The sequence below is a fragment of the Eubalaena glacialis genome, chromosome 12 (assembly GCF_028564815.1).
Source record: "Eubalaena glacialis isolate mEubGla1 chromosome 12, mEubGla1.1.hap2.+ XY, whole genome shotgun sequence".
Lineage (NCBI taxonomy): Eukaryota > Metazoa > Chordata > Mammalia > Artiodactyla > Balaenidae > Eubalaena > Eubalaena glacialis.
The window spans coordinates 42,627,350-42,637,813 of record NC_083727.1 but is presented as its reverse complement, the minus strand read 5'-3'; the positions used below and the strand labels follow the sequence as shown (position 1 = coordinate 42,637,813).

Below are 10,464 nucleotides of genomic sequence, written 5' to 3'. Positions count from 1 at the left end.
CCTTGGTCTTATATTCTCGGTCTTATATTCTCAATCTCTGTAGCACTTATCCTCTGAACCATATGATTTAGCCATTAACTACATGTTGTGCCACATTATTTGCTCTAGTGTTAATGTGTCTTAGATTTTTTATTCTCCAAATTAAATTATAAGTGTCATGAGATTTTTTACATCTCTCACTTTACAAATGCAAAAGCCTGCTCTTAGTACAGAAAAGAAATTAAGGTCATAGATTTAGAACTGGTTTTAGCACTTGAGCCTCTGCCCCTCCTCCTATTTAGTTCTATTCTACCAGGTGCTCTGATTCTGGAATATTTTTTCTAAACTCTCTTATCTTACTTTTTTAAAAATTAATTTTTTATTGGGGTATAGTTGACTTATCTTACTTTTAATTAATTAATTTATTTTTTATATTTATTTATGTATTTTATTTTTTGGAACCAAGCAAATAAACCACTTTATTTTCAACTAGTGGGAGAATAACCTGGAATTACAGGCGAGCCCCCATTGCAGGAGTTCACACTGTTATGACAAGTTGGCTTACAAAGTCCTTTAACGAGTTCCTGCCTTCTTGATCTGCACAGTACATCAGTATCTTCTCTACAGACAGGAAGGTAATCATGGCTCCTCTTCTCCAAAAAATTAGGTTTAAGTTAATTGTATGACTTAAGGAGCTCAAGCCTATCTAGTATGAATGAATAAAGAGTCTAAGGGTTTGGGGCAAACTTCAGTGGAGAAGAGGCCCTAGATCGGGGTTCCAGTCTTGCATCTGTCACCTGTTGACTGCACCAGGGACCCCAATCCTACAATCATTAGATTTTAAAAGGCTGCTTTTGTATGTACAAGATCAAATTACTGCAATTTTACTTTGGTAGTACATTTTTTCAAATTTTGGAATACACATTTTCAAAATTTTCCACTGCAATAGACTAAAGGTAATAGGCCTTATCACATACTGCACACTGTTTATACACTTCAAAATGAGACTGTAACAGTGCCGTGAAAGAGACGACACCCATTCTGACTGAACTCTATGGCTAACTTTGTTTCCTACTTGTCAGGCACTATTCTAAGCCCTTTGCAAACATTTAATTAGTCTTCACAATCCTATGGGCTGTTACCTCCATTTTACAAATTTTAAACAAACAGAAAAAAACAGGTCCAAGTAACTTGTCCAAGGTTGCTATTAGTGTAACCAGGATTTAAATGTTCAGCCCAACTGCTTATAACCACTATGCATACTGCCTCTCAAATCAGACACGAGTCAGCCCCGGCGCTGAACAGGGCATGTGAACATCCCCTACTTAACTTGACCTCATCCCTGACCTTCTCCCTTGACCTTAAGATTCTTCTTTCATTCCTCCCTGAATTTTCAGATCTTCAAGGTAAACCTTTCCATCCTTATCCTAAGATCTAACCCTTGCTCCTCTATACTACTTCCTGCCCTCAGAAGGCCCCATTCTCCCTCTTTTTAAAACATAAAAAGGCCTCACTGTGGCACCCATTCTCCTTTTCTCTAAATTGCCATCACACCTTGATTCAGGCAGGCCGCTCCCTTCAAATACAGACAGCTTCTTCAACCTGCCTCAGCTCAGACTGCTCCAAAATGCCTGAGCTGCCCCTCCCACCTTCCCAAAGGTCTTCTTCGCAACTCCATACAACCTTCTGGGCGACAAACTCCTGCGCTATTTAATACAAACTCATGGCTTTCTTGTTCTGCCCCATTTGGGCTTAAACATACCAACTCCACTACTTAGCATAAACCCCCAATACTAAATTAAACCCTGAACCCATGTCCCATTAACTTTCACACTCAAGGTGATTGCAACGTATGTTTAACAATATAGTTTTACATGGAATGCTAAAAGCACTTTTCATATTTTACAGAACTTGAAACATATGGACTTTCTATTAATATTCATACCATAGCAAAGCCAAATCGAACTCCTAAATACATGCATTACAATTTGTTTAGAGTTTAAAGGCTTAATGGCAACAAGGGGGTAGGAAAAAGCGAAAGTTCATTTTACATAACTGAATGGAAAATAAATTCAAGAGATAGTAAATAAAATTTAATATGGCCTCATATGCCCTGAAGGAGGTGGTGCCCGATTTGGAGGAGTGATTGCTATGTCCAGATAGTCCCCTATTTGGAACTTCTGCGACTGCAGCGTCATGGAGTCGTCCTCAGTCCCTTTCTCCCAGACACGGTGCTGCCAATCTCCTTTACTCAATAGCCAGGCCTTTTAGGATCCGTAAAAACAATTGCAAAACTGAGGTGTGTGCCCTTCTTTCTGGCTTCTGGGTAGACTTCTTTTACTAACCTAGTCAATTCTTTCAAGGTTGCATCCATCCAAGTGTAGATCTGCAGCTCGCTGGATGGCACGTTTCCGCTGCATGCGGTGGTGGCGGCCGTAGTTGGTGGTGAAGACGCGCAGCAACAGCGGGCAGGTCTTCTCCCGCCTGATGGGCTTCTCGGGCTCCTTCTTAATTTCCTCCTGGGTAACGCACGACTTCACAACCATCTTTCTCCTGCGGCCCCTATCTTACTTTTTAAATGACTCCTTCTCTTTCTCTCTCTTAGATGTTGGTGAATGTTCATTTCACAAGATGAATATATTAGTTATGTACAGAGACCACCAAATGTTCTCATAAAATATAATAGGATATGGATGGGAACTGCATTATCTTGACCTTGTGGCATCTCACAAATGAGTTATTATAGCATGTGGGAAAATCTGATAAACTGAACTCTTTAATGAATAGGGACTCCCACATTCATGATGATATTTATGAGAAATATTAATAAACTCAACTCTGCTTTTATTATTTAAAAAGTCATTCTCTCCTACTATTTCCACTCCTAAATGCCACTCCTTCATTTATCTAAAGGCCTACTAACTCGTTACTTTTAATGTTGCACAATGTCTGCCTTAGTTAATTTTTCCTAGAGGCACATCTGATTAAAATGTAATTCTGCACTATAGTTTAGGTACCTTTTCTCAATTGAAAAAAACAAGTATATTTATGATTTCTGTCTCTAAACACACCTTTAATTCATCTACCCATCTCAGAATGTCTATCTATCTGACTAAGGGATTGGGTCTGCTTCACCACCATAAACCTGACTATGGTGATTGAAGCAAATAGGGGAATATTTTTCACACATAACAGGAAATAGGAAGTCCTACTGGAAAGTAAGTAATCCAGCTAGACGTGGGGAGCCCAGGGATGGTTAGCACCTCACCTGGGTCATCTTCTCCAGGCTCCTTTTTCTACTTTGCAATGTTGAACATGTGCCTTTTGTTTTCTTGATAGTCTCATGGTTACAATATAGCTGTCCCACATTCTGTTTCCCTTCCACGTTTTAGGTAGGAAGCAAACAAATCAAACAAACAAAAATAAAACAACAAAGAGAACAACAACAACAACAAAACAACAAGGAAGGAGGAAGAGCCTCTATCAGGAGAATAAAACTTTTGATCTGCAGCAGAGGAGCTTACATGTCAAGGACAGAACTGTGTCATGTGACCTCTGGCTGCAGTGGAGGTAAGGAACTGTAGTTTTTTTTAGTTGGGTACACTGCCAGCCTAATAAAAAATTGGGTTTTTTATTGTTAGGGAAGATGGTGAGAAGGATATTGGGTAAACAGCTAGCAGTGTCTTATCACAAAAAAGCCAGAGGCAAATCACTCATAAACGATTTAACCTACTTTGAAAGTTCCAAGACGTGGCAAAGAGATTATAATGTATGCGTGGTTGGCTGAGACATTTCGGGCAAGATTGTCGAAAGCTTTGAGCCGAATATCAAGCCCTCAGATACTGCTTCCACTGATTCATTAGTCTTTTATATTACTCAATTAAAGTATGCCTCATTAGTTAAACCCAAATAAATGCTTCAAGAGTTCCTTATATTGAACGTAGGAGACCTAAGGAAAAATATTGATTCTACTCTGTTTGAAGGGCCAAAAATAAACACAGGAAAAAACAGCTACGCTTTTGTCAAGCGTTATGCCTAGTTTATTGATATTTGCTGCCACCTGCAGTTTAAACTTGATATTCACTCTGGTCGTTACCTGTAACTGGAACATGTTGACCCAGGAAGTGAAAAGAAAGAAGAAAATTGCACGGAGAGTGTCTTTGTCACTGCTGCAGCCATATGCTTACTCAAAATTGAATTTCTTATTTGCACACCATGTGCACAGCAGCATTATGTACAACAGCCATGAGGTAGCAGCAACCCAGGTGTCCCCTGATGGATGATTGGATTAACAAAATGTGGTATATACACATCATAGAATATCATTTAGCCTTAAAAAAGAAGGAAATTTTGACACACGCTACAACATAATGAGTGTCTTTGAAGACATTTTGCTAAATTAAATAAGCCAGTCACAAAAGGACAAATACTGTATGATTCCACTTATTTGAGGCTCCTAGAGACCCAAAGTCCAAGGGCAGTTGTCAGAGGATGGGGGAATGGGGGAATGGGGGAATGGGGAGCTAGTGTTTAATTTGTGCAGATTTTCATTTGGAGGAAGATTAAAATGTTCTGGAGATGGAAGGTGATGATGGTTGCACAATGATGTGAATGTACTTAATGCCACAGAACTGTACACTTAAAAATGGTTGAAATGGTAAATTTTATGTTATGTATATTTTACCACAATAAAAACAATTTTTAAAATATTGAATTTCCAGGGAAGCTGATTCTGTAGAATACAGAACTGCACGTACTCTAATTTATATTACCATGTAGTTATAAATTGGTACTAAGTCTTTTGGGTTTCTTCTGATCCTGAAAAAGTAGGTCCCTTGCCTGTTGATGAAGAGACTGTCAAGTTCTAATCGCTATACAAATTGTTTTGGCCGTGTCAGGGATGCAGCAATTTAATGTATTGGGTTGGCCAAAAAGTTCGTTCCTGAACGAACTTTTTGGCCAACCCAATACTACGAAAAAGCGTGTATCAGATTCAACTTCAGGGAAGAAGGCAAATAAGGGTAATTTGGGCAATTCATATATCTCTGAAAAAGCAATCTATTGGTATATGGAGCTGAATATTTTCATTACAAGAATTAGTTTTGGGGGACTTCTTTGGTAGTGCAGTGGTTAGGAATCCGCCTGTCAATGCAGGGGACACGGGTTCAATCCCTGGTCCGGGAAGATCCCACATGCCACGGAGCAACTAAGCCCGTGTGCCACAACTACTGAGCCTGCGTTCTAGAGCCCATGAGCCACAACTACTGAGCCTGCATGCCGCAACTACTGAAGCCTGCGTGCCTAGAGCCTGTGCTCTGCAACAAGAGAAGCCACTGCAATGAGAAGTTCATGCACCGCAACAAAGAGTAGCCCCCACTCTCCACAACTAGAGAAAGCCCGTGGGCAGCAAAGAAGACCCAACACAGCCAAAAATAAATAAATTTTTAAAATTAGTTTTTGGGTGTTAAACAGCTGTTGAAAATTTTAAAAAAAATCATTTCTATAGTTTTTTGGTAGTTTTAGAACATAGCAAAATAACAAGACTATGCCTATGTGTATATTATTTTAACTGTTAAAAACTATATAATCCCTGAATTTTATTTATTCTGGAAAGAAAGCAGGTGGGAACCACCTAGGTTCATGAAATGGCCTATTACATAGGGTTTCTGAATGGTCATATTTCAAATTGAACATGTCATATGTAATGGCTTCCACCCAGGTTATGTTTAAATCATTACAAAAAACTTATAATGTAATATTTTTAGTTTTCTGGTCATTGAAAGTTTAATGGGTTCTACATAAAGCAGTCTCCTTATTTTTTTCCTCTTTCAGCTTATTGGGTTTCCCTTCAAACACTTGTGATTCAGATCGCCAGAAGCTGTTACCCCTTATACCCATGAAGAGTGGCCCACCAGACAGCTGTCACTCTAAAAAGAAACTGAATTTTATTCTTTTAGGAATAAAATTAGGAAATTGTCTGCTGTCCTTTTTCATTACTTGAGATGGTCACACTATTTTTTCTTTAAAGGAAACACATGTAGAAAAGATAAAAACTGAATTGAGAAAGATATCTGAAATATCAGAAAAAATGAAAAAAGACACAGAATCCAGGGCATCCATGGAAGATTTATGTGTGTGGGACAGAGGAAGAATGACTTTTGCAAAGAACAGCAACAAAATTACTAACTGCCATAAAAGGCCACTTAAAATACATATTTCCTTATTCGCAATGCTGAGTGGAGCTGTTTGGGATAAAAGAGGTGGAAGCTTTATTTCTTGTCTATCTTGGCAGAGGGGAGCATAGTTGACGGACAGTCCCGCTGCTGTCCCTTCTGGGTCCACATGTCCCCAGGGTTACTCCAGCCAACAACTTCGCCTGGCAGAGGTACAGTTCCTGTGGATGGGGCCCTGCTCTCATGGGCAGCTTTGGCTAGTGGATTCCACACCAGCCTGGGCAAAGTTTCTTAGAACTGGACTGCAGTCTGAGGCTCCTACACAATTCTAATTCTTTCCCACTTCCTTTCACAGCTGTCAGACCTGCATTGCTGTCTGAAGCCTCTCCCCTTCTACTCCTGCTTTATCCCCATTATCCTTTAGAAGCACTTCCCCTAATAAATCTCTTGCACATCTAATCTGTCTTTGCATCAGCTTCTCAGAAGTCCCAGTTTACACACCAAGAAACACACCAATTTACCAAGCTAAGTATTCAGGACAATAATGCTTGAATCCACCCTTCCTCTGATAGAAGAACAGACCCAGTCAGCAGGCCTCGCTTTCCTAGTCACCCCAGGCAGCCTCAAAGCCCCACTCCCCACCTCACTCATTTCCAGCTTATTTCACTCAACACTTTCCTTTTAAACACTCTCACTGTATTCTTTGAAATTCTAGAACTGTGATCAACAAACTGTCACATATGTCCAAGCTGCTATAAATTCCCCCAAATCTCTGAATTCTCAACATCCTTCCCCTTCACTGCTGTAATGAGACCTGGTTGCATCCTGAGGCCGCTGATTCTCCTGCAGCCTTCTTGAGCTCCCATTAGGCTCAGTGCCAGGATATGGGATAAGAACCCTCCTCATTCCCAGTCACACTTCGGAAACCATTTCTCTTCCTTTCTTTCCACCCCTAGCCCCAATCACGGTCCTTTGGAACTCACGTCATATAGCTCTACCGTGTTGCTATCATCTCTTATTCACCGAAGACTTTAGCTTCCAGCTCAGTATTTCTCTCCACCCAGGGCTGTCAGATTCAGCAAATAAAAATACAGGACACCCATTAAATCTGATTTTCTGACAAACAACACACAATTTTTTATTTGGCAACTCTCTCTCCTCCCTTACTTCCCTCATCAGTTTCAGTGTTTCAATATCCATGTGGATAATTCTGCTAACACTGGCCTCTGGTTACCAGCCTCCTAACCTCTAATGATCTTTCCTTCTACTACACGTTAACAGCCACTTCTATAGTCACACTCAGAAACTTGACCTCCTCCAAATCTCAGTTTAAAACATGCACTTTCTGACGTTTGCCTTCTAGTGTTCTAGCTTACACACTCTAGAAGAGGAACAGGATTTGGCAAACTATGACCCACAGCCCACATTCAGCCCAAAGACAGCTTGTGAGATAAGAATAGTTTCTACGTTTTTAAAGAGTAGTAAACTTAAAAAATAAAAAAGAATATGTGACAGAGACTGGAAGTGAATCACAAAGCTTAAAATATTTACTATCTAGTACTCTATAGAGTTTGCTGATCTTGTTCTAGAACCTTCTCCGTATTGAGACCTCTAATTCACTGATCTCACTTCTTTCTTAAATTGTTATCTACACTCACTCCAAAATGATTCTTGAATTTTGTCCACAAATCTATTTCTCCTCATCTTAGTCAGAATTCACAAGAAAACAGAGCCCGTTTAATGGGCAAGGTGTAATGCTAATGCTATGAGATGACAGAAAGGAAAGCGAGGCAGGGGGCCATGGGAAGCCATGCAAGGTGATGTCCTACTGCCCTGGCCACCGTGAGAAGCTTGACCATGTGGAGTTCTTTGGGCAAACCGGATGGAGAATGCATGCCTGGGAAGAGGCCATCATTGGGAGAGGGGTAATTATCTGACCACTCCCTCCTTTTCCTATTTCCCACTGTCAAAGTGATAGGAGCAGACAGAGACCCGCGTGTGTGGCTGGTTAGTCAACCTCAGGGCAGAATAGTGTCAACCCACAGTGTGGCTGAGGCAGGACACAATATCAGAAGGTTCAGGAGACAGGTAAGGCTGAGGGGACCTAAGAAGGTACACAAGATATGCCCATGTCTTAGTCAGTTCTGGCTGCTGTTACAGAATACCATAGACTGGTGATTTAAACGACAAACATATTTTTCTCACAGTCTTGAGCCTGGGAATTCCAAGATCAAGGGACAGGTAGATCTGGTGTCTGGTGAGAACACTTTTTCTGGTTTGCAGATGGCCATCTTCCTCTTGTGTCCTAACATGGTGAACAGAGAGAGAGGAAGCATACTCTCATGTTTCTTCTGATAAGGGCACTAATCCTGTTTATAGGGCTCCACCCTCATGCCCTAAGCACCTTCCAAAGGCCCTACTTCCTAATACCATCACATTGGGTATTAGACTTCAACATACGAATTTTGGGGGAACAGAAACTTTCAGTCCATAGCAGCGCAATACACTCTCTTAGTTTCCCTTTTTCAGTAGATCCACAACTCATTCAACACATTTTTTCCCAGCCAGAAACCTTAGACTTTTTCTTGATTCTCTCCATTCTTTCACTAAGCTCCTTCAATAAAGGGGCAAGTACTGTCAGCTTTGTCTTCAAAAGATACACTGAATCCATTTTCCATCTCCACTGACAACACATCAAGTATGCTCCAGCAATAACCTCCTAACTTGTCTTTTTTTGTTTTATAATCCATTCACCAATAGCAACCAAAGTTATCTTTTAAAAAGTAAATCAGATAACATCAGTCACCTACTTAAGACTCTCAATGGCTTCAATTTCACTTGGAATATAATCCAAATACCTCACCACGTGTCATGATTCTATAACTATTTATTGAGCCTATACTATATGGTAAATATGGTTTTTAAACACTTGGGGTACAAAAGTAAACACCACAGGAAATAATTCCTGCCTCATGGGCTTCCCTGGTGGCGCAGTGGTTGAGAATCTGCCTGCCAATGCAGGGGACACGGGTTCGAGCCCTGGTCTGGGAAGATCCCACATGCCGCGGAGCAACTAGGCCTGTGAGCCACAATTACTGAGCCTGCGTGTCTGGAGCCTGTGCTCCGCAACAAGAGAGGCCGTGATAGTGAGAGGCCCGCGCACTGCGATGAAGAGTGGCCCCCACTTGCCGCAACTAGAGAAAGCCCTCGCACAGAAACGAAGACCCAACACAGCCATAAATAAATAAATAATTAAAAAAAAAAATTCCTGCCTCATGAAATTTATATTCTGGTGACAGAAGAACATTAATAAGCAATAAGTTTAATACTAGGTTCAAATCAATGCAATGGTATAGATAAAAAGTAGAGTAGGGTAGGGGGGTTTGGGAATGCTGGGGAGGTGAGTGGCAACTCCAGATTTGGTCATTATGTTGGGAAGAAGGTGACAATTTATTAGTGAGTTAAAAGAGGTGGATAGTTTGCTGTGCAGAAATCTAGGGGGAAAGCATCTAGGAAGTTCAAATGCTCTAAGGCAGAAATGTGTTTGTGTTTTCAAGACCCAGCAAGGAGGCCAGTACAGGGAGAGCCTAGTGGAGAAAAGGGAACTCTCCTACACTGTTGGTGGGAATGTAAATTGGTGCAGCCACTATGGAGAACAGTATGGAGGTTCCTTTAAAAACTAAAAATGGAGCTACCATATGATCCAGCAATCCCACTCCTGGGCCTATATCCAGAGAAAACCAAAATTTGAAAAGATATATGCACCCCAATGTTCACTGCAGCACTATTTACAATAGCCAGGACGTGGAAGCAACCGAAATGTCCATCGATGGAGGAATGGATAAAGAAGATGTGGTATATATATATACAATGGAATATTACTCAGCCATAAAAAAGAATGAAATAATGCCATTTGCAACAACATGGATGGACTTAGAGATAGTCATGCTGAGTGAAACAAGTCAGAGAAAAACAACTATCATATGACATAGCTTATATGTGGAATCTAAAAAAATGGTACAAATAAACTTATTTACAAAACAGAAATAGAGTCACAGATGTAGAAAACAGACTTACGGTTACCAATGCGGAAAGGAAGGAGGGAGGGATAAATTGGGAGATTGGGATTGACATATACAGAGTACTATATATAAAATAGATAACTAATAAGAACCTACTGTACAGCACAGGGAAATCTACTCAATACTCTGTAATGACCTAAATGGGTATAGAATCTAAAAAAGAGTGGAGGACTTCCCTGGTGGTCCAGTGGTTAAACCTCTGTGCTTCCAATGCAGGAGGTGTGGGTTCA

The 10,464-nt window shown here is 40.6% G+C and overlaps 1 pseudogene; it reads right to left on the bottom strand.

Moving 5' to 3' along the window:
* Positions 1-2,072: 2,072 nt before the first annotated feature.
* Positions 2,073-2,534, bottom strand: LOC133102443 (histone deacetylase complex subunit SAP18-like; annotated as a pseudogene).
* Between the last annotated feature and the right edge of the window lie 7,930 nt (positions 2,535-10,464).